General features: G+C 42.7%; 1 protein-coding gene across 8 annotated transcripts in view; it reads left to right on the plus strand.

Annotated features, from left to right (window-relative positions):
- LAMA2 (laminin subunit alpha 2) overlaps window positions 1-25,922 on the plus strand; it is a 900,941-nt gene that overhangs the window by 56,964 nt on the left and 818,055 nt on the right. The window lies entirely within an intron of this gene.

Consider the following 25,922-nt stretch of genomic DNA (forward strand, 5'->3'; position numbering starts at 1 on the left):
ACATAAGTTGCTGCTGGGCTTTTTCTACAAAAAAGAAAAAAGCCCTGACTGACTCCCTGTCTCAATGATGGACCTCATTTTTGTGGATTCAAGAAAAAGAGTCTTGGTTGGCCTTTGACCAGTACACTTTTTGGGCCATGGTTTGGAAGTGGTGAAAAGCCACTATATTTAGTTGACACCTCTCCTGCATTCTGACTAAGTCCAGTCCTAAATTTTGGTTATGATTCTCTAGTGCATGAATTCCTAGCATTTGGCCCAATTTCTACCCTAATCTGACACTCTAGTCAAACAATGGTGGCTGTCCTAATGATATTCCTGTCTTGAATTCATGATTGTTTCTCTAGTAATCAGTTTCAGTGGACTCATTTGCAGTTTTATCCTTGTTCATTTTTAGAATTTTTTTCTTACTTGTTTAATTCCTGGATCCAAGGCATTGCCAGACAGATATTGCCTTGCAATACTAGAAATCCCACCCCCCCCAGTACATTCGTAGGATTATGCTAAACCATTTGGAACAGTTTATGCAAGGAGAATGACATGCATGGACCATTTCCAAAAAGAGCTGTGAGTAATCCTCAGAGGAATGCAGAAATTCCTTAATTTTTGTAGGCATATTCACAAAAGCAACATATAAGGCATTCACTGGATGTTCTCAGCAAGGATTAAGTATTTAAATCTAATTAATATAGGCTCAATTCAAGCCATCCTGCAAAACATATTTGTAAATAAGCCCTAAACGACTTCTCTCCCTCTTTCTCTCCTCCTCATATACAGCTTCTTTCCTGTTTAGCATTAAGTATAGCTTGCAATGACTTCTGAATTACAGTCCATAATTAGTTCTTGTCTTCCTAACCAGAGTGAGAAATCTACTTCAAACCCAGTGATTCTGATTTCAAGAGGAAGCATTGTGTCAGTTTGGATATCACAGCAAACTGTGGTTAGTACTAAGTGGGAAACGGATAGGGAAAATGTACACAAGAAAGAAAGTGTATGGATCACAGCTTGTTAAAAACTGTCTAGATTTTATTTGTTTTGAACACCTAAACTGGAAGAAAATTTCTGTGACCTCAAAACTGTCTTCTAGGATTTCCTAGGCTAGTTTGTCCAGTTAACTAAGACATCTCAATTCTCTGTCCCCCCTCTCCCTCCCCCCACTATTTTTGAGGTTAAACAGATGATGCACTGGAAGTTCTGTGAACTGAGCTCCTAGTGAGTTTTTCTTGAAATCTCAAATGTAGTGGTGCCCAATTCAGATTGTGTACACATGTTGGTTTGTGGAAATAATAATAAAGAAATAAGTCATACGAAATTATTTTATGTATGGACTCCAGGAGGCTTGAGTCCATACATAAAATAATTTGGTAAGCATGATTTGGTTAAGTAATATATCAATGTGAAAGTTTTTGAATGATATGAGTTGTATGACATTTCTTTATTATTATTATTTTATTTTAGTACATGAATTATACTATATAAAGAAATTGAAAATAAATACTATATAAAGGAATTGGAAATAAATAAAGGTAATTTTATTTCATCATTTTATTGAGTATATGCATTATATAATAATGGATAATCACAATTAGTATAATATTTTATCTCATTGTATAGATTGATGCTTTGATTGAATAGGATTGCATCGTGTCTGATATAAATTGATTGAAGGTCAGCCTAAAAACATTAAAATATATTAATTTTTATGGAAATCATGTATAATTGGGAAATATAATGATTATAGTTTTGTTTATAGCTTGTACCACTGAAGAAATAATATTGAAACGGTTTAATAAAGAACCCAGGGTCTTCGACTGGGACCAAGTGGGCAGAACTCACAAACAACATGATATTGCATTATTTCATTCTTCAGCAAGCCTAGTGTCGGTGTCAAGCACGCTTATTTCTGTAACATGGTTGTTTCATAGACATAGAGCAGGTCACCAGCTCTTGACTGCACCCCCCCTTATTTACAACCATTGGGCAAGTAATAAATTCATCTGCCACGAGATTACGGGCAAGGCCGCTAGCTGGATGCCACCTTTGATAGAGACCCCGAAGAGGTAGAGTACTTTTCAATACAAGCCAACAGCTTTATGTTCTACTGGGGGCACACCTTCCCTGATGAATTTAGCAGAGTGGATTATTTAGGCTTGAAATTGAAGGGGGCTGCCAAGAGATGGTACGTAAGCCTGTACAAGACCAGGAGCCTTGAACTAGACACGGTAGCGGCGTTCCTACGAGCCCTACTGATGCAGTATGAAGATCCTTTGCAAGAGATCCGAGCACTGACCACGCTGAGGGACCTACAACAGGGGCCCAAAGCTGTGCAAGAGTATGCAGCCGAATTCCAAGCCAATGCGGCCAAGGTGCGAGGGTGGAATGAGCAGATGAAGATAGAGCAGTTCCAGAGGGGCCTGAATTCCAGCGTACTGGATTGAGCCTTCCAACAGGCTCGCCCTACCACACTGGTAGGGTGGGTGCAACTAGCGGGTGAGGTGGAAACCAACATGAAGAGAGTGGCTCTCCAGCATCAACAGCAGCAAGGGGGTAAGGGGGTGTAGTGTATCGGCAGCGCGTCAGACCTTGCGCGACGGCGACCAGGTGGCTGGACGCCCAGCGCAAGGCACGACGAGCTCCGCCCCTCACCAGCAGCGGCGGGAAGTTCAACAGGCCACTATTGGCCTGACCTGTCCAGTGGGCCGAACCGGGGTTTGTATATAAGCGGGACCCGGCCCGCGTGTTCGCTCTCTTGCAACGTGCTCTCAATAAAGAATGTTGCCCGACTCGCGTCTCCTGACTGAGTACGTTACAGGGGGGACGTGAGTCTCGGCCGGGGGCAAAAGCAGAAGGGCAGAAAGCAAGTCAGTCTGGGGGAACAACTAAACATCCACTTCTAGATGTTGCTTTCGGTGCGGCGACCCCACCATATGGCGGCCAACTGCCCCGAGCGGCCTCAAGGCCCCCCCTCACTCTGAAGACCAGCACACCCAAGGTGAAAAAGGTGGAGGGGAGAGCGAAAGAACCCGCTAAGGGCAGCTTGGCGTCCGCAACCCCACAGAAGGAAGAAATCATCGTTGTTGACGAGCTGGAAAATGACAGCTGGGAAGACGAGCCAGCGGGAAACGAGGGCAACTTGCACTGAGAGGTGCCGAGCAGCAGGCCGTGGAATTAACGGCACCGCTGAGGGTGAGAATTACTGGGACCTTGTTTTTCATCCCACTGACTTTACTGAACCCTAGCCTCAAACGTTTTATACATGCCCGAGCACTACTAGATTCTGGGTGTACCAGAGACATAATCACACCCAAACTAGTAGAAGCTTTTGGACTCCCTACGAGTCCACCACCACACCCCATACAATTTGAGCAAATGAAGGGGGAACCCTGTACGGTGGTGAAGGGGGAACTCTGTACGGAGCAAACCCAAGGGGTGCCAATGAGAATAGAAGACCATTAGGATACAGAAGTTTTTGTTGTGGCCCCTTCTTCATCATTTGACATTGTTCTGGGAGTAGGATGGTTGGTCAAGCATGAGCCCAACATAAAATGGGGGGACCAAATCATATACTTTAGAGATGGGAGATGTGAGTCCCACCAATGGAACATGGAGTGGGGTCCGGAACCACCCCTCCTAAATGAAAAACTATGCCTCACTATAGAAGAGGTGAAGTCAATTCTCCATGAATACAGAGACTTAAAACAGGAGTTTAGTGAAGAAGAAGCGAATGAGCTTCCCCCCCCCCCCTCATTGAGATACGGACTGTGCTATAGAATTAATCCCAGGGCAGAGCCTCCCCCAAGCTAAACTACACTCTATGGGGTGGGCTGAAAAAGCGGAACTTCACAAGTTCCTAGACAAAAACTTAAAATGGGGGTTAATCAGACTGGCTACGGCCCCCCACACTGCCCCCATGCTATTTAGGAAGAAGAATGATGAGGGGCTCAGGCTTTGTACGGATTTTAGGGGGATCAATGTGATTTCAACCTCTTAATGCGTACCCCGTACCCCTAATAAAGGATTTATTAAGCACTGTGTCAGAGGGAAAGATTTTCACCAAGCTGGATCTAAGAGACGCTTACTTCCGGGTACGCATAAAAGAGGAGGATGAATGGAAGACGGCGTTTAACACGTTGATGGGACAATTTGAATACTTAGTCATGCCATTTGGCCTACAAGGGACCCTGGGAGTTTTCATGAACTTTATAAATGAGGTCCTGCGAAAACATTTGTACCAAGGGGTAGTGGTGTACCTGGACGATAAAATTATTTATTCAAACAACCTCCCCTCCCATGTGAAATTTCTGAAGGAAGTCTTAGCAACCCTTTGTGAAAATCAACCGTATGCAAAACTGTCCAAGTGTGAATTCCATAAGACCGAATTGGATTACTTAGGTTACAGAGTGTCGGGGAGGGGTTTGGCAATGGACTCTGCCAAAATACAAGCAGTACTAGATAGGGAACCCCCGAGGACATGTAAATAGCTCCAATCCTTCATCGGATTCACAAATTTTTAACGTAATTTTATACAAGGGTTTGCCTATACCATATTCCCCTTGATGGACCTTCTCAAAACGACGGGGAAAGGTCCAAAGGCCAAGCAGCCAGGAGCAAAATTAAATTGGACAGAAAATTGTCAGGAAGCCTTCAACAAACTAAAAAGTTGTTCACCAGCGAACCTATCTTGATTCACCCCCAATGAATTAAAACCCTTTGTAGTCCAATGTGACACCAGCAATGTCGCTGTGGGGGCAATTCTTAAACAACCAGACGAGGGGGGGGGCGTCCCTAAAACCGTGCGCCTACATCTCTAAAAAATTCTCTCAGGATCAGAGGAATTGGTCAGTATGGGACAAAGGAGCTTTTCCTGTAACATTCACACTAAAAACATGGTGATCTTGGCTAGAAGGGGTGAGGGTCCCATTTGAAATATGTACAGATCATAAGAATCTGGAAGCCCTTACTTGTTGCAGGAAACTGACTGAGAAACAGATCCGGTGAGCGGGATTCTTTGCAAAATTTGATTTTAAACTGAAGCACATTCCGGGATCTAAGAATTTTCTTGCTGATGTAAAGTTTACTGTCCTTGTACCAGAAACCCCCCTCCCCTTTCTTTACCCCCTGGAATATTTCTTGCTGATTTAGACTCCCCCAGCATGACAGCCAAAGGGAGGAGGTGATCGATTCACTCATCTTCCTCAGCCAATTAGGGGGAGTGGTAACTACCTGCTCACAAGCAAAGCACGAAAAAGTGGGAGATAAATGTGGGGGAGAAAGACTGATTGCCAAAGTGGAAAAGGAAAGAGATGCAGTATTCGAGGGGGTAAAGAAAGGGGAGGGGGGGTTGGTACAAGGACAGTAAACTTTACATACCAGAGAGCCTCTGAAAAGAGGTGCTTCAATTGTGTCATGACAGCAAGCTATCTGGGCACTTCGGAAATGTAAAAACTTTGCATCTAGTGAATAAACAATTGTGGCCATTTATGAAAAAAGACATCTCTAATTATATCGCTTCATGCCCAATTTGCTTGATGGCTAAGAAAAGGGGAGGAAAACCTCCAGCGTTGTTACAACCACTGGAAACAGCAACCAGGCCGTGGTTGATAGTTTCATTGGATTTTATCGTAGAGCTTCCCCCATCTCAGGGTAAGACCGTAATTCTTGTAGTAGTAGACACTTTCCATGCCCTCAAATACCCACGGATAAAAGACTGGCTCAACTATTCTTTCAACACATGGTGAAACTACACTCGTTCCCGGATAAGTTAATTAGTGACAGAGGAGTTCAGTTTGTTGCCAACTTCTAGTGGGAATTTTGTAGATTAACCGGAATCGAGCAGGGATTGAGCTCTGCGTACCGCCCCCAGACTGACGGACGGACGGAAAGGATAAATGCACTGCTGGAGCAATACTTAAGATGCTTTGTAAACTATCAGCAATCAAACTGGGCAGAATTGCTTCCATTTGCAGAATATGGATATAATAACAGCATACATAGCTCCATCAAATCATCCCCCTTTTTAGTAGTGAATGGTTATGAAGAGAAATCTTTTTCACAACTACCAGGGGGAACAATGCCTGAAATACCCTCGACTTTTGAGCAATGGTGGGGAAAATTGGGAAAGGCTTGGAACAACATCCAGGAAAATTTGGAATTGGCTAAGGAGAACTACAAAAAGCATTATGATAAGCATCATGCACCTGCTTGGGACTTTAAAGTGGGAGATACAGTGTTCCTATCTACCAAGAACTTGCCTCTACCACAGACTTCTAAAAAATTGGCATAAAAGTTTTTTTTTTTAAAGTGACAAATTTATTGAAATTCAAACAAAAAATACAAACAAAAATCAAAAACACAACCAAGAGAAAGGAAAACTACAAAATACACATAAGTACCAAACCCACCCACCACCTACCACCACATATAAAAGGAGCTTTGAGAGCATATAGAAATATCAAATCTAATGTCTCGTATCAAGTCCCATACTTTTCGCCCGGCATAAAAGTTTTTGGGACCATTCTGTATTAAATGTGTGATCAATAAAGTGACTGTAGAACTCGAATTACCCAAACTGTTTAGTAAGATACATCCCATGTTTCATTGCAGTTTACTTTAAAGGGATCCTGGAGCCATGTCTTGGCATCCCCGACCCAAAGCTCCCAAGCCTATTCCAGTGGGGGATCAGAATCACCATGAAGTAAAAGAAATCTTGGATGCTAAACTGAAGTGGGGTGTACTGTATTTTTTGATTAGATGGAAACATTTCTCAACAGCCCACGTTGAGTGGGTAATTAGCTCAAATGTGAGAGCGCCAGTGCTGATTAAACAATTCTATGCTAAATATCCTTCAAAACCCCGGAGAAGAGCTGGGGGGGGGTAGTATGTCAAGCGCGCTTATTTCTGTAACATGGTTGTTTCATAGACATAGAGCAGTTCACCAGCGCTCGACTGCACCCCCCTTATTTACAACCATTGGGCAAATAATAAATCCATCCGGCCCAAGGATGTTCATGCTACAGCCTGGCTGGTACCACTTTCAAGTCGCCTCTCCCACAGGTTCACACAGACAACTCTTATCTTCTGCTAAAGAAGTGTGAGAAAGGGAGATGTTTTTAATAACCTAAATTCCTTAGTAATAAAAAAGATAGTGTTTAGCAACCTTTGAACCCGTGACTCAAGTATGCATCTGTAATGTAACCTTTGAAGATATCCTATATAGCAACTGTGTAACCCTGTATATGTCATTACGCCCAAGGCTTGTGTCCTTGGTACAGCTTCTGAGTTTCTAACAATAAAACAGCTTTGATTTAAAACAAAAGACTTCTTATTGAGAAATATTGACACTTGACAGTCGGATGTTGTTATTTTGTATGGCTTTGTATACCATCACTCCATTTTGTATGTTATATCCAGCGTTTCCTCAAAGGCCATGGTGGCTGCCTCTTTCCTATCACTCCCTCCCACTCTCTTCCCCACTGGGGAAGCTGCTAGCTAGAGGCTGTTGGTAGGTAACCAATGTTGCCCTCAGATGAATAGAATACTATAAAGTCCCCCCTCCAAAGTAGTTATTTTCTCCAGGATGGAGAGAAATATCTGTTGGCTGGAGTTCAGTTGTGATCCCAGGAGAACTTCAGGCTCCACCTGAAGGTTGGCTAGCCTAGACCTGGCAGCACCATCTGGGTAACTTGATGCCACCTGACTGGCATGACTTAATTAGGCCTGACTTCTTACTCCTGTTCAGCAGCAGCCCCACCCCCCAGAACAGCCAGTGTAATTTAGCAGTTGCCAACTCCAGGTTGAGAAATCTCTGGAGATTGGAGAGACAGAGCCTGGAGAGGATGGGGCTTGAGGAGGGGTGGGACCTCAGACCGGTACAATGCCATGGCTCCACTCTACAAATTAGTAATTTCCTCCTGTGGAACCACTGTTGCCAGTCTGCAGATGAGGGCTGGAGATCACTCAGAATTACATCTGCTCTCCAGATGGCAGTGATCAGCTCCTCTTGAGGTGTGTGTGTGTATTGGGGGGGGGGGTGAATGCCTTCACTTGGGTGGGTGGGAAGACAGCAGGGGAGGGCACTCACCCAGAGCCTCTTTTTGGAGCTCATTGTATTTTTCTCCACAACGGGCCATATTCCTACTGTGTGTATCATGTCCTAACTGTTAAACTGGTTTTGAGTACAGCATTATTTATACACTTTAAGTACACAGGAATGATACAAAATCAAACTTTATATTGTCCTTTTTCTTTGCATTTCTCATAATATGTGGTCAATATTCCCAGTCTAAATTTAATTTATGGCTAATCTATTTTACAAGGAATCAGTGTCATTTCTTATTGGTTTTAAAATAGAAACTCAATTAATTTTTAAATTCCACACTTCATTCCACTGTGGGAGGGAGGAGGCATTCAAACAGCTGTCAGATATTCCAACAAGGATGCCTTTCTGTTACTTCAATGTGCAGTTTTTCAGACTTTTTGTAAGTGTTAGTTGGAAAGCCATTGTCAAGAGTGTAACTATTAATGGATCATTTCATATTCAAATATATCAACTGGAAATTTACAGAGGTTTGTCATGTGTTTGATGCTGTTCAACATATTCATTAATTACCTGATGGAAGAGTTCAAACTATAGTTCTCAACATTCAGACAGTTGAGGAAACAAAGGATTTCACATGTTTTGCTTGAGATTTAAAACAATTTTAAATGATAGGAGAAATGAGCTGGAAAAAATTGCAGAGAAAATATAGTAAAGTGAAAAGTAAAACATGCAGAATATGAAGTAAGTTAAGCAGCAGTGTGGTCTCTCTTACAATGAAGGCAGCTGCCATAAACATGTAATAAGCAACAAATGAATACTGTCACATTTAGAAGCTGAACATGGGATGCAGGAATCCCCCCCCCTTTTTTTGTCCAAAGCAGGCAGGTATAGAGGCACCTTAATTGGCTTTGTGGAGTAGCACTCAGGTAGTAGTCTCTCCTGTTATCATTTTCCCAATCTAAACCTCACCTCCATAGCCTGATGCAACTAATTCTTCTGTTTATGATTAAATCTCTGGTTAGAACATAGATGCTAAGCACCACACAGGATCCTCAGGCAAGGATTTCCTAGGAGAATCGTTACACTACTCAACTCCAGCCTTAAGGTGATATGATAGATTTGGGAAATGATACCAGGAGAGACTACTGTTTGAGTGCTACTCCACTCTGTCCCTGCTCAGTCCCCTCCCTGCCGCCCGTCCACGGCACTCCTAGCAGGCTGCCAGGCTGGACAGTAAGGTGGAGGTGGGTGGCAGAGAGGCAGGCAGTAGCAAGGGTGAGTGGCAGCAGGGGGAAGGGGCACTGGGGGTGGGGCACACACAGGGAGGGAGAGGGGGTGCCCACCATCCACTCCTGTGGCCAGGTGTTTTCCTAGGCAGCCGTCTTCCTGTCCTACTGGGTAGTGCTGACCCTGATTGTAATGGTAAAATGGGGAAGGGAAAGCTGTTTGTGCACCCTTGAATTCCTTAGAGAAAAGGCAGGATAAAAATGTACTAGACAGATTAAATACATAATTTAATATATGAAGTTGTTGTAGAACAACTCAAGCAATCCAGAGAGAGAGACTGCTCTTCCAGATGCAAAGTAGATAAGATTGTGGAAGATCCTTGAATGTGTCTTCAGCACATTTTATTGTTAAATAGCTGTGGGAGTCCCTAGTTTGGATTATAGCCATATTGAGAGAATAGCCCATCCACTGGATCAGAACCATATTGAGTGGTAACCCATTCACACAGTTCATTTTCCTGACTTCAAACACTTTCTTCCTTCTTCATTTATTATTTTTGCTGTTAAGCACATAAATGTTTCTTTCAAAGTGGAAAATATTTCCAAAAGGCTGACTTAAGCCAGAAAAAATGGTGAAAGTAAAAGAATCAACTTCCTCTGCCCCACACAGGCACCATGGCCCTGATACGAATCTGTTGGCTGTTGTTTACAAAAAAAATACACTAGAGATCCATGTGTAGAGCTTCTAATGTCTTATTTGCTTTGATGCATAGAACCAATTTTCCAAGGTCTCAGGTTGAGGTTTTACCCAGACCTGCCACATGGAGCATGTGGAGAACTTCCAGCTGGAGAACTTCAATATGAGACTGAAGACTGTATATATATATACTGTATGATTGAAGACTGCATATATGCTGTATGGCTGAACTATGCTTATTCCAAATTTATATAGTAAAATCAGTGGAATCTACTGACGGTATCTGATCTTTTCTACTTTCCCCTTACCTCAGTGCTTCTTTTCAACCCTGGAAAATTTGGGGTCACAGTAACTGCATGGAATGTTATGGATTAGGAGACGTAAGGAGGCAAAAGTGCACTTCTGTATGTAGTATATGCACTGATGGAAGAGCAGTTGGAATGGACTCCTGGTGGGAGGCAAAATAGAACAGATCCATGAGCAGATCACTGGATCCAACCCAATATCTATGTGCATTGCAGACAAGTGCATTATGTGGGCAATGTGTACTTTATATCAATATCTCAGCCAGGTTCCTTGTGTGCTTTCATCATCTGGCTGTGTATATATGCTATTTTAAAATGTCCCGTTAGCACATGATTCTTGTTATGGGTTAATTAGTTTTAAGTTCCATGGAAGGCTGTAGAATTCAAAACATGCAATATCTTTAAGATGATTTAGCACATATTTATTCTTAATTGTTCTGTGTTGTTGAGCAGGGATTGGGCTGGGAGAATTAACAAATCTTGAAGAGTCAAAATAGTAACAAGCATTTAATATTAAAGACCAATAAAGAAGCATGCTTAAAGAGCCAGTTACTCAAACAATATCTAGGCTCCTTTACTCAAATGGATAAGTAATGCAAGAAGGAAAGGAGAGAACTACAGTTACTGAGACATGGGGGAGTCTGAGTCCCCCATGTTTCCAGGCAGTAAATCTCAGAGGCAAAATACTGATGCACTGTAGCAGCTGGAGACACAAACAGATGGTTGGAGCTAGTCAAAATTGCAGTTTAGGAAAACATTCTGGTTCCAGTTTATAGGACAGGCAATGATGTCCAAAACCAAAAGAACCCCCCCCCCCCCCGCAAATAAATATCATGAGGAATGGGAACAGCACTGGGGAAGGGGAATTTTGAACTGCAGTGAGAAAGAAAGGGCTTTCCCACTGGTACTTACCTCCAGTCAGGCTGTGGCACATGACTTCCTTGATTGCATCCCATTCCTGGAAAAATTGCAGAGGCTGCAGCACATTCTGCCCACTCGTGCTGTCTTTTTTGGAAACAAATTCTTTTAAAAAGTCTCAGTCTTGACGGGCCTACACTTATCTTTATCCTCTCAGTTTGGTGTAGTGGTTAAGTGTGCGGACTCTTATCTGGGAGAACCGGGTTTGATTCCCCACTCCTCCACTTGCACCTGCTGGAATGGCCTTGGGTCAGCCATAGTTATCACAGAGCTTGTCCTTGAATGGGCAGCTTCTGGGAGAGCTCTCTCAGCCCCACCCACCTCACAGGGTATTTGCACCTGCTGGAATGGCCTTGGGTCAGCCATAGTTATCACAGAGCTTGTCCTTGAACGGGCAGCTTCTGGGAGAGCTCTCTCAGCCCCACCCACCTTACAGGGTATTTGTTGTGGGGGAGGAAGTTAAAGGAGATTGTGAGCTGCTCTGAGACTCTTGCTTGGAGGGCGGAATATAAATCCAATGTCGTTGTCTTCTCAACTAAGCCTTCTTAACAATTGGGAGAAATTTTTCAATAAATTGATTACTTTAAAAAAAAACTAAAAAAGAAAGCGAGAGGATTTCCATCCATGGAAACCAGTCTGTTGGATTCAACCCTGTTTCTAGACCCTGACTAGTTATGGTTCTGTGCATCAGCAATGGCTTTTGTCTCGTTCAGGGAGCTAGGGCACCTTTAAGGTAGTGGTAGATTGCCATAGCTCCCTACCAGGCCTTGAATTCAGCAGGAGCTCACAGGAGTGCAGCTCCTGAAGCTTTCTGATGCCCCCCTCCTCCTCCCCACCTGCCTTGTCCATTGAATAGTAGGTGCAGCTACATAACAATCCCTGGATTAGGAGAGTGGGCAGCCAGCCAACCACCCACCAGAGGCTTTGCCACACCCCCAGCAGCCCTCATTAACCCCTGGAGAAGCCCACACAACCCTTTCTCCACTTCTTATGTGATTTTGGGCGGCGGGTGGCTTGCTGTACTTTTGACTATGGTGGGGGGGTGGCAAGGAGAGCCCCAGGTAAGCAAGACCTGCTTGGGCTGGCTGGATCTGTAGCCAGCCCAAGCAGGTCTTGCTTGCCTGGGGCTCTCCTTTCTTGCATTGGGTTGCTTTTGGCTGGTGGAGGGGGGGGGCGCAGCATATGCTAATGAGTTAGGCTAATAAGCTCCACCACCTATTTTTCTACAAAATAACCCCTGCTCACTACCTATTCCTCATAAGAGCTGGATCTCACACAAGAACCCAGAACCTCTACAATGCATACAGAATAGACCATGAGGTATTTTAGTAGGGTTGGTAGTCTGGGAGTATAATCCCCTTCTCTCCAGTACTGAAACTAAGGGTCATCCTCACCATGGATACAGAAAAACTCCTTTCTTACAAACAACAGCCAAATTGAATGAGTGAGACTTAATTTTTTAAAAGAAACAAATGGGAAAATATTGTTTTTGCTTTTCCTTCTTATAGTAAGTGTTAATTTTTCATTAATTGTATGCTATATCAGACTTCTTTTAGTTATTACAAAATGGTTTGACCTAGATTTGGTCATGTAAAAATGTACTGAAAATTAACAGTTTAATTAGATGATAAAAATACAGATGATTGTCTATTTTTTTAAAAAAATGATAGATTATCTTTGTTCTGTGAAATAATCAGAATTTTAAAACACATATGTTTCAGATTGGGATCTAAAACTGTGGAAGAGACCTAATTTAGACTGTTTACAAGTCCCTGGGTATGTGATTTTTCAGGTGGAAATCAATGAATATGTCATTTTTCTTAAGTAGTGAAAAATTTGAAATTATAATTTTCACAAACACCTTTTTTGTTACCATCAGAAGTAGTATTTAATGCTGTGTGAAATCGCCCTAGCAGTACAATTTCATAAACCAAACTCAGTGTATGACATTATTTTCATAATGTACCCATTGTTTCCTTTTCATATACACTGTTGTATATACATATGGGCTTGCAACAAGATGCATCTTTCCCTGTTACATGATACAAAAGAAATTATTCCAAGAATGCTTTGACCACAGTTAAACTACTGTGTAAAAACATAATGTTCCCTACAATGCGGTATGATGAATGGTAATGCTGAATCCTTTCTGCGTTGCGGAAGTAGATAACATATTTGAGTGATTCTTCTCTTTGTTTTCCAAAGGCAGGTTTATAGAAATTCTAGGAGATGAAATCATGTGAAGCTGTTATCACAGTACAGCTACCACAGATAGGGCCTTCAAAAATATTGCCAATTTGCTATGTAGGTTATCAGGCTTAGGGTAGCATTTGAAGAAGGAAGAAAGAAGACCACCTGTTTCTTGGGGGAAAATGTATTAATAATCAATTTGGACAGGACGTTAGATTGAGCTCTTTTAAGATGATCCAACATTACCTACTCATACTTAATGTTTTTATGCATCTCTATTTGGGTGCTTCTTCTTTATAACAAACTGTGATGATAAAGTGGATAATGATTTAAAAGAGAAATAAATTAGCTAAGAAATACAGTTTTAGTGTCCATTGTGTCAATATCTGGATTCTTTTTTATGCCAGGGAATCTTGGATTGCAGGTTTTGTAAGGAGATCTTTTGCATTCTGCTGGCTTTTGCTATGGATGTTGGTTCTCATGTGAACTTCTTGAGTTCAAAGTTATGATGTCTCAATCACAAACAGAAGTGAGCAGTGCAGGCCCAACAAAAGCCCCCACCTGTGTCTGAAAGCCAATTTGAAACATTAGATCAAATACATTCCTTCGGCATTACAACCACATGTTAATTCTGTGAGGCAAGTGTCACATTAAATTAGCAGTGTTTGAAATGTTGGGGAAACTGGGTTTACCAATGAACTGCAAATTTAATCTTAGTCTTCAATTGTTGTTTCTTTATTTGACAGCATAGAGTAACCAGTGCAATTTCATTTTCAGCTGCCTTAAGGTCCATAAGCAATTATTTCCTTGTTTTTGTCTTGTTTTAGAAAGCCAAGAATATGTACAGTCCAGTAACAACCTAAATTAAGCCAAAGTACTTCAATTAGTAATTCCAATCCAAAATATTTGTACTAAAGAAAAAAGGAGCCGTTTTCACCAAAGTCTCCAGAAAGCATAAACAGCATCGCCCTTTTTTTCCAGAGCCCTTGTCTTTACTGATTATGTGTGGAAGGAGTATTGCTCAGAAGTGGGGGCAAGAGAATGGAATGTAGTACAGCAAAACAGTCAATGGATACATATTCTCTACTGCTATCAGTTCACACTGAGAACAGTGTGATGGAATTTGTTTGCTCTCAGTGATGTTGTTGTATAACCAAATTTGACTGTCCTCAGAAGAAAGCAATGAAAAAATTGCATTGAAGGAACAGAAGGTTGGAACAGTGAGAAAGCATGGAAAAATAACCATTGTCACAGAAAGTGGAGGGCAATTTGGGGATACTTCACTGCTATGATGGATAATTTAAAGTTCTGCCATCCAGCAGCCTCAGCCAATTACTTTCAAAAGATGGATTAGAATGCTGAGAAGGAAAAAAAGGAGAAGTTTTGCAGTTTAACTGCTGGTCAACCAAGTTCAGAGTTGCTGGATTTTTCTGGAAGAAGGTTAGAAGAAGGTTTTGCTGGTTAGGCGGGGGTGTCCATTACAGACTTGAGTTATTTTGAAGATAGGTAGGGTTTGGGTGCGTTTCCTATCAAAAGAGTTAAAAGCTTTTCTGTTCCATGGTACAAGTCTGAATCAGTCAAGTAAAAAAACTTTCTTTGTAACTATTATGCTTTCTCTGGCCCAGCCTCTCTACTAACTTTGTGACTGTAATACTGAGAAGGCTGGACAATAGGAAAACAACTAATCAACCAAGCTGCACATACCACTGAAATAATACTGTTGTTTCTGTCGAGCCAACTGTATGGCTTCTGTCAGGAAATTTTTGGAGTACAGAGACTTTTCTAGGACTCCCATTCCCACTGGGTTCAGTAAGGGTGTAGGGAATGACTGGCAAGAACCCCATAAATTGAGAGAAAGAAAAAACTGTTCCAAAGTTAAAACCATTTATTAAAATTAAAACCATATTGCAGTTATTGTTAATTATATAACATGCTAGTCTGCAGCATACAGAATTTATCACATTAAGCAAATACCCAATTAAAGTGCACTATTATTTCTTAAAGAATGCATCCTGTCTGCTCTACCCAAAGGCCTATAGGGTGTTCAGAACAACTAGGGGCAAGAATAAAATCACACATTAAATACCTTTTCCCATCCCTAGGAGCTAATGTAATTGTCAGCCAGGTCTGTAATGAATATCTGATGTATCTGATAAAACTCCACCCCTATCCTTCAGAATGGCATGAACTTTGACTTGGTCAAAACAATACTATGAGGGTCAGACTATTCTGGCATTTCTTCAAGTATATTATCTATATCAGTGGGTCAAGGAACTCTTAAACAAATACTATGTTACGAGGTCCAAATCTAATGTTTAGGTCAGGGGTGTCAAACATGCAGCCCGGGAGCCAAATCAAGCCCCCAGAGGGCTCCTATCAGGCCCCTGAGCAACTGGCTGTCAACTGCTTCCTTCTCTCTCTCTTGTTTTGTTCTGCATCACAGCTTGCTTTACCAAGCTTGCTCAATCACAGAGAGCAAAGCCTCTATTTTCTCAATTGGCTGAGGCTCCTCCCTTGGGGAGCAAGGGAAGAGGAATAGCTTGCTTCAAAGGAAGCTCTGGCTCTTTCCTTCCTTCCCCAGGGGACCAGGAGGGGGAGGAGCCTCAGCCAATAGAAGAATGAGAGGCTTGGCTCAGTAGCTCTTCTGTGCAATTGAGAGAGCCTGGATTGCATGGGAGAGATACAAAGAAAGTACCCTAATGACCAACAAATGCTAATGTTTTGATCATGTTTTTTTTAAATTTTTTTTAAAAAAATCTGTGTTTGTCTATGTCTTTTATCAAGTTTATCTCTCTGCTACCTGGCTTTACATTTTATGATACGCATTGCCTGGCCCAGCAAGGTCTCATTTATGTCAGCTCTGGCCCTCATAACAAATGAGTTTGACACTCTTGGTTTAGGCTTTGAAGCTAGTACCAGTAATATTTAAAATATAGACTATATTCTAGGACGTGGGTCACCTGCATAGAGACAGTGCAGCTGTGCTGTAGAGAATCATGAGAGAGAGAACCAAAGTTTCTAACAGTGAACAAATGTGAGCAAAATGGATGTATACCTGAATCTTTGTCTCCTCCCTAAAATTCTGCCACGGCTTCAAACCTATAATCCTATACATACATACATATATACATATATATTGCACCTTTAGCCCGTCAAACCATCAATCAAGGTCTGTTGCATTCCACTGGCTGAGGGTGGGAGGAGGAGGGAGACAGCCACAGAAAGCCTTCCCTCAGTTGGCTGAGGGCTCCTGGTCTTCCTGGTGAGTGTAAAAGGAAGTGAGCAGAACCCCTCTGTTTGTTTGGAGCTGCTTTCATTTTCCTGTTAGTCTTAAGTTGGTTGAAATACAGGAGATGGTTACATTCATCAGTTCAGTGAGTAAATTGCTCCAGTGAGTAAATTACCCCAGTGAGATCACACAAAAGTGTGTGCTTGCAAAATGTGTTTATTTGACTGCTTTGTGTGAGAAAAAGTGTGTGTGTTCACTTTCATTTTGTGGAAGTGCAGTCAGTTGCTGGGGGATGAGAAAATGAAGATTGTATTCAGGGGAATAGTTTTGTTTTATTTTATTTTTGTTTGGGGGGGATGGGAAAGTCTCCTGGCTCCACCCCCAAAGTCCCCAGGTATTTTCTGAGCTGGACCTGGCAACCCTACAGTCAAGCTTGTTTTTGTCAGTAAAAGGATGGGGGAGGGAGCCCTTTCAAGGCCTATTTTGGCATTTGAGGGAGAACTCATTGGGGCCAGTCTAGGACTGGGACTAGGACTGCCAGTTCCAGGTTGGTGGGAAATTCTTGGAGATTTTGTGGTGGAGTCTACAGAAGCCAGACTTTGGGGAGGGGAAAGGCCCCAGCTAAATATAATGCCATAGAGTCCACCCTCCAGAGTAGTTATTTTCTCCAAGGGGAAAGAGATTTGTTGTCTGGTGTTCAGTTGTGATATCAGAAGGATGGGAAATCAGAAGGATGTCACGATGAAAAGAGGAACATCAGAGCAGCGTAGGGTGAGTGCGAAATCAGTCTCAGTGTTAATATTGGGAGCCAGCCAGGCCTTAACATCTTCTCTAAACAGATGCAAAAAGCCTTCTGAATTTGTCTGGCAAAATGCTCTCTGCAACCTCTTTATTTTCTTCAGAATTTCTCTTCCTGGAATAAACCATGGTAATTATAGTGAGATATAACACAAAGCTGGATGGAAGTGGATATGGTCTAAAGCTTGTTCAAATCTAAATTGAATAACATTAGATTACAAAACTACAAAGTTTTTTCAAGATGGTACATGACTCCACAAAAACTGTACCATTGTAGGTCGGTAAACTCATCAAATTGTTGGAAGCAGTGTGGGGCACCGAGCTCCTTTCTGCACTGCTAGTTGGACTGCCCAACTATAAAGTGCTTCTGGAATAAGGTTTTGCGAATCATTAATAGGATAATAGGAGTTACTATTCCTAGTTCTCTGGAGTCTCTATTGTTAAACTTTTGGGAAATACAAATATTAGTAAGTTGCAGCAACATTTTAGTGGCTTCTTTATTTTCTCTCTCTCGGCTTGACTTTGCGAATGAAGATTTAAGAAAGGTGCAGTAGTCCACGTCTGCTGCAGGCTCGCTGGTGGCTGACAAGACCAATGCGGGACAGGCAGGTCCGGCCACAGTGGCTGCAGGGAAAAGTCTGATTTGGGGTTGGTGCTGTAGCAGTACGATTCTTCCTCAATCTCCTTTTGTCCTCAAGACCAGCTATGCATGCGTTCTCAAAGGAAGAGACAGCCTGGTGGATGGTGTGCCTCCATGCTTTGCGATCTGAGGCTAGGTCAGACCACTGGTGATGGTTAATGCAACAGGTACCAAAGGATTTCTTCAAGGAGTCCTTGTACCTCTTCTTTGGTGCCCCTCTATTTCGATCGCCGGTGGAAAGTTCGCCATACAGGGCAATCTTGGGAAGGCGATGGTTTTCCATCCTGGAGATATGCCCTGCCCAGCGCAGCTGCGTCTTCAACAGCAATGCCTCGATGCTTGTAACCTCCGCCCGCTTGAGGACTTCAGTGTTGGTCACAAAGTAGCTCCAGTGGATGTTGAGGATGGTGCGAAGGCAGCACTGATGAAAGCGCTCAAGGAGTCACAGATGATGACGGTATAAAACCCACGATTCGGAGCCGTAGATGACGGTTGTCATCACAACCACTTTGTAAACATTGATCTTTGTGCCTTTTTTCAGATGCTTGTTGCTCCATACCCTTTTATGCAGTCGGCCAAATGCATGGTTTGCCTTTGCCAGCCTATTGTCAATCTCCTTGTTGATCTTGGCGTCTGAGGAGATGATGCACCCCAGGTAGCTGAAGTGCTGGACTGTCTTCAAAACTGATTCAGCCACAGTGATGCAAGGAGGGTGATCATCTTCCTGGGGTGCAGGCTGGTGGAGAACTTCTGTCTTCATCAGGCTAACTTCTAGGCCGAATAGCTTGGCAGCCTCTGCAAAGCAGGATGTCATATGCTGCAGAGCTGATACCGAGTGGGAGACAAGTGCAGCATCATCAGCAAACAGTAGCTCTCGGATAAGTTTTTCCATTGTCTTGGAGTGGGCCTTTAGTCGCCTCAGGTTGAACAGGCTGCCATCGGTGCGATAGCGGATGTAGACACCATCGTCGTCCTCTAAATCTACTGCGGCTCTTTGAAGCATCATGCTAAAGAAGATCGTAAAGAGAGTTGGCGCAAGAACTCAGCCTTGCTTTACACCTGTGCCTATTGGGAAGGGCTCCGAGAGATCGTTGCAGTGTCTAACTTGGCCTCGCTGGTCTTTATGTAGCTGGATGACCATACTGAGGAACCTTGGGGGACATCCTAAACATTCCAAGATTTGCCACAGGCCTTTCCTGCTAACGGTATCAAAGGCTTTGGTAAGGTCGACAAAAGTCACATATAGACCCTTGTTCTGTTCCCTGCATTTCTCTTGGAGCTGCCTGAGAACAAATACCATGTCGGTGGTGCTCCTGTTAGCTCTGAAGCAACACTGGCTCTCTGGGAGAAGTTCTTCTGCAATGGTGGGCACCAGTCTTTTCAGGAGTATTCTAGCAAGGATTTTGCCTGCGATGGAGAGCAGGGTTATCCCCCGCTAGTTGGAGCAATCTGACTTTTCCCCTTTGTTCTTATGTAGAGTAATGATGATTGCATCGCAAAAGTCCTGTAGTAGTTTGCCTTGTTCCCAGCAGGTGACAAGTACTTTGTGAAGTGTGCTATGTAGTACTATGCCCCCATGCTTCCAGATCTCTGGTGGGATTCCATCAACTCCCGCTGCCTTGCCACTTTTCAGTTGCTTGATGGCTTTAACAGTCTCTTCTAGGGTGGGGATCTCATCCAACTCTGTTTTCACTGGTTGGAGTGGGGTGAGGTGGATTGCTGAATCTTGAACTACGCAATTGTCACTGAAGAGAACCTGAAAATACTCCGACCACCGGTTCAAGTATGGATGCCTTGTCTGTGAGGAGCACTTGGCTGTCTGCACTATGCAAGGGACTCTGAGCCTGAGATGATGGACCATATACTGCCTTCAGGGCTTCGTAGAACCCTCTTAAATCACCAGTGTCTGCACACAACTGGGTTCTCTCTGCAAGCTTGGTCCACTACTCGTTCTGAATGTCTTGAAGCTTGCGCTGGAGGTTGCTACATACAGCGCGAAAGGTTGCTTTTTTCCCGGGACAGGAGGGCTGAGCAAGATGTGCTTGGTAGGCAGATCTCTTTTTCGCCAGTAGTTCTTGGAACTCTTGATTGTTCTCGTCAAACCAGTCCTTGTTCTTCCTTGTGGAGAACCCAAGGACTTCTTCAGAGGTCAACAGGATGGTAGTTTTTAGGTGTTCCCAGAGTGCTTCTTGAGAAGGATCTGTGAGGCAACTGGGGTCCTCAATTATTGTCTGGAGTTTTGCCTGGAAGGCAGCTTTAACTTCGGCTGACTGAAGGCTGCCAACCTGAAACTTCCTCTGGGGGATACCGCCTCTCCTGGGTGTGGGTTTAAAGTGAAGACGGAGATTGCAGTGTACAAGATGATGATCCGTATGACATTCTGCACTGGGCATTACTTGCTGCTAAAATTGGGATATCTCAATATTGGAAGAAAAGGAATGCTCCTAGGAAATGGTTCATAAAAGTTTGGGACATCCTCATTTCAGATAAATTAGCGTCACAAATTCTTACAGTTGATAGCCCATTGTATAAGTCAAATTTTGAAGAGAAATGGTTTCCCTTTTTTCAGAATGTAACTTCTCAAAGTAATTCATATTATAAATTACCAAAGAGATACTTGAATTTCGTTTGCTGTTGATTGTCTGATGGTATTTCTGTAATGCTTAACTATGTTTCTATTATTTTACACTCACTCAGTCTTGCTCAATTTTGATTAAGTTTTGCTTTGTGATTTTGATGGTTTATTTTTTTATGGATTGCTTTTGTAATTTTAATAAACTATTTTAAAATTTTAAAAAAATACTGAATAATTTTAAAATATATTTTCTTGATTATTATCAAGAATTTCAATCCCACTTAAGTGTTTAATTTAGGAGCAAGCTAGTCCTGAACCTAACTAGATGCAAAAGCCTTCTGAATTTTACTGGCAAAATGCTCTCTCCGAAAAGCTTGAAAAGTAACTCTACTTATATTTTAGGTAACTCCATGCAGCTGTGTCTTAGATATATCTTTCTTAAAGTTATGAGACACAGTGATAAAGTAAAGATGCAATGACATAATAAAGGTTCATAAGTGGTGTTCCATTAGATCCTCAGGGGAAAATACGTTTCTGGTATGATTTTAAAATGTTTTAAATACTTAATGGATGTATCTTTGAAGGGTATGGTGCTGCAGTTATTTAGTGAATGTAAGAAATAGAGCCCAGTTCATCTCTTAAAACTATCGTATTTAAAATATATTTAAGTGGAAGTGTTACATATGGTTTCAGCCCACAATAACTTTGACAGCACTTAAGGTTAGGATCTGCTAGACACAGGTTCCTACTGTGGAAGTTAATTGGGTGATTTTGAACCAGTCACAGACTTTCAGCCTAACCTACCTCACATAAGAACATAAGAGAAGCCATGTTGGATCAGGCCAATGGCCCATCCAGTCCAACACTCTGTGTCACACAGTGGCCAAAAAAATTATATATATACATATATATACACACTGTGGCTAATAGCCACTGATGGACCTCTGCTCCATATTTTTATCTAACCCCCTCTTGAAGCTGGCTATGTTTATAGCCACCACCACCTCCTGTGGCAGTGAATTCCACATGTTAATCACCCTTTGGGTGAAGAAGTACTTCCTTTTATCCGTTTTAACCCGACTGCTCAGCAATTTCATTGAATGCCCACGAGTTCTTGTTTTGTGAGAAAGGGAGAAAAGTATTTCTTTCTCTACATTCTCCATCTCATGCATAATCTTGTAAACCTCTATCATGTCACCCTGCAGTCGACGTTTCTCCAAGCTAAAGAGCCCCAAGCGTTTCAACCTTTCTTCATAGGGAAAGTGTTCCAACCCTTTAATCATTCTAGTTGCCCTTTTCTGGACTTTTCCCAATGCTATAATATCCTTTTTTGAGGTGCGTGACCAGAATTGTACACAGTATTCCAAATGAGAGCGCACCATCGATTTATACAGGGGCATTATAATACTGGCTGATTTGTTTTCAATTCCCTTCCTAATAATTCCCAGCATGGCGTTGGCCTTTTTTATTGCAATTGCACACTGGCTTGCCATTTTCAGTGAGTTATCTACCACGACCCCAAGATCTCTCTCTTGGTCAGTCTCTGCCAGTTCACATCCCATCAACTTGTATTTGTAGCTGGGATGCTTGGCCCCAATGTGCATTACTTTGCACTTGGTCACATTGAACCTCATCTGCCACGTTGACACCCACTCACCCAGCCTCAACAGATCCCTTTGGAGTGCCTCACAATCCTCTCTGGTTCTTACCACCCTGAACAATTTAGTGTCATCTCCAAACTCGGCCACTTCTCTGCTCACTTCCAACTCCAAATCATTATGAACAAGTTAAAGAGCATAGGACCCGGTACTGAGCCCTGTGGCACCCCACTGCTTACCGTCCTCCACTGTGAAGACTGCCCATTTATACTCACTCTCTGCTTCCTATTAATTAGCCAGTTTTTTGACCCACAAGAGGACCTGTCCTTTTACTCCATGACTCTCGAGCTTATTAAGGAGCCTTTGATAAGGAACTTTATCAAAGGCTTTCTGGAAGTCAAGATAAACAACATCTGTTGGGTCTCCTTTGTCCACATGTTTGTTCACCCGCTCAAAGAAATGTAACAGATTAGTGAGGCAATATCTTCCCTTATAGAACCCATGCTGAGTCTTCCTCAATAACTCGTGTTCATCAATGTGCCTACTCATTCTGTTCTTGATAATGGTTTCTACCAACTTTCCTGGTATTGAAGTCACACTAACTGGCCTGTAATATCCCGGATCTCCTCTGGAACCCTTTTTAAACATGGGGGTGACATTTACTACCTTCGTCCTCAGGAATGGAGGCAGATTTCAATGAAAGATTACATATTTTTGTCAGAAGATCCACAAGTTCAACTTTGAGTTCTTTCAGAACTCTTGGATGTATGCCATCCGGACCTGGTGACTTATTAGTTTTAATTCGTCTATCAGTTGTAGGACCTCCTCTCTTGTCACCTCAATCTGACTCAGGTCTTTCAACACCCCTTCCAAAATAAGTGGTTCTGGAGCAGGCAAACATCTTCCGCAGTGAAGACGGTGGCAAAAAATGCATTCAGCTTCTCAGCCATTTCCCTATCCTCCTTCAGTAATCCTTTTACCCCTTGGTCATCCAAGGGCCCCACTGCCTCCCTGGCTGGTTTCCTGCTTCTAATATATTTGAAGAAATTTTTATTGTTGGTCTTTATGTTTTTTGCAATATGCTCCTCATAATCCCTTTTTGCCTGCCCTATCACAGGCATTTGATTTTCCACAGCTTGTATTCCCTTTTATTAATCTCACTCAGACTAGGTTTCCACCACCTAAAGGAATCCTTCTTACCTTTTACAGCTTCCATTACTTTGTTTGTTAACCATGCAGGCCTTTTCTTATACCTGTTTGTGCCTTTCCTAACTTGTCGTATATATATTATCTGAGCTTCTAGGACTGTAGTTTTAAATAGCCTCCAAGCTCCTCGAAGGGTTTTGACTGTATTTACCTTTCCTTTCAGTTTCCTCTTCACATGCCTCCTCATCTCAGAGAATTTACCCCTTTTAAAGTTAAACATGGTTGTGCGTGTCTTTTGGGGCAACTCTCTATTTATACAAACGGTGAAATCAATAACGTTATGGTCACTGCTCCCAAGCGGTGGGGCGATCCTGAATTTGGTCCTAAGTAATGCCCAAGACTTGGTGAAAGATGTAAAATCCAGGATCGCCCCACCCCTGGTGGGTTCTGTTACCATCTGCTCCATAGCACAGTCATGGAGAGCATCTAGAAACTCAGTCTCTTTCTCTCTACCTGAACACATATTGACCCAATCAATCTGTGGGTAGTTAAAATCACCTATTTTGACACAGTTTTTACATTTAGCCGCTATCTTTAATCCTTCCATCATATTATAATCGTCCTCTATCTTTTGATTTGGTGGGCGATAACAAACTCCCATAGTTAAATTTCCTTTTGGGCCCTCTATTTCGACCCAAAGCATTTCTAGAAGGGAATCTAATTCTTTGACCTCAGTCTTACTGGACTGTATCCCCTCTCTGACATACAGAGCCACCCCACCTCCAACCCTTCCCTCCCTATCCTTCTGATATAACATATATCCAGGAATCACCGTGTCCCACTGATTCTCCTCATTTCACCAAGTTTCTGAAATTCCCACAATGTCTATGTTTTGCCCCAACAGCAAACATTCCAACTCACCAATTTTACTTCGAACACTTCTTGCATTTGCATACCAGCATCTATAATTTCCCAGGCAAGCTAGGCTTGCAACCTTCCGCCTCGAGACTTTGGCAGACAGTCCATACTGTTTGTCACCATCTCAGTGGACAACTCTGATCCATTACCTGGTAGAAAAGGGAACTGCACTTGCTGCCAATTGTGTACCAAATTCGTTACAAAGTGCTGGCTATTACCTTTAAAGCCCTAGATGACCGACGACCTGCCTACCTTAGGGACCGTCTCTCTCCATATGTTTCCCAGAGAGCACTGAGATCTAGTTTGCAAAATCTTCTGAAAATCCCTGCGCCAAAGGAGGCCAAGCTAAAAACAACAAGGCAGCAAGCCTTTTCGATAATGGCTCCCCAATGGTGGAACCAGCTACCATAGGAGGTGCGGGCCCTGCAGGATCTTAACCAGTTCCGTAGGGCTTGTAAAACCACCCTCTTCCAACTTGCCTTCTAAGGTGGAATCTTGGCAATGATATCAAGCCATCTTTATATATGTACTGAAACTGTAGCACCATTAATTTATATTGGTTTTAAATTATTTATTTAACTTAAAGTCACGAATTTGTATTTTAACTGTATTTTATTGTATTAACTGTATTTTATTGTTATATCATGGTATATGTACCATGTAAGCCGCCCTGAGCCTGCCTTGGCGGGGAGGGCGGGATATAAATAAAAATGTATTATTATTATTATTATTATTCGTAACAGCTAACCCTTCATCTCTTTGAGATGAGTCCTCCTGAACCAGAGACATTTCATCTCTGTCGGCTTTCCCCCAAGATTTAGTTTAAAAACTGCTCTACCACCTTTTTGATTTTAAGTGCCAGCAGCCTGGTACCATCTGGGGACAAGTGGAGACCTTGCAGGAATGTGCAGATAAAAAGGGGGAGAGGAAAATTATGTATGCTGCTTTGGTCCCCACTGTGAAGAAAGACTGGAAAGAGTGGGGAGAAGGAAAGCTGAAGTCAGGGGACAGATAAAGGTAGGTGATGGTTGCCTGGGAAGGAGAGAGGGTTGCCATCTCCAAGTTGCGAAATACTTGGCAATTTGAAGGGTGGAGCCTGGAGAGGGTGGGGTTTGAGGAAGAGTGGGAACTCAGTCAGATAGGTGCAATGCCATAGACTCCACCCCCAAAACCAGCCATTTCCTCCTGGGAAACCATTGTTGCCAATCTCCAGATGTGGCTCAGAGATCACTCAGAACTACAACTGCTCTCCAGATGAGCAGATATTAATTCCCCTGGAGAAAATGATACACTCTGAGTCATTATACCCTGCTGAGGTCACCCCTCTATGACAGCCAGCAATCTACCCCCATCTCTTTTGCCCCATCCCTTCTTTCTCAAGATACCCGCCTTCTCTGATAACCTACCCCACATTTCCCCACTTTCTCAATTTACCTTCCCAACAGGCGCCTTCTCAACATACCTTGCCTCTCTCTATCTTTCCCTTCCTTCTCCAGCCCCGCCCCCAGACCATGAAACTCACCCCTAGCAAATTTCTAGTGCCCATTGTATTTCTCCCCACAAAGGGCCTTATTACAAGTTCCCTCATAATAGGCCAAATGAATGACAGATGGCTTTCTGAGTCCAGGCATTGCCCTCATTGAGTAT

This window comes from Heteronotia binoei, chromosome 1 (assembly GCF_032191835.1).
Source record: "Heteronotia binoei isolate CCM8104 ecotype False Entrance Well chromosome 1, APGP_CSIRO_Hbin_v1, whole genome shotgun sequence".
NCBI classification, from domain to species: domain Eukaryota; kingdom Metazoa; phylum Chordata; class Lepidosauria; order Squamata; family Gekkonidae; genus Heteronotia; species Heteronotia binoei.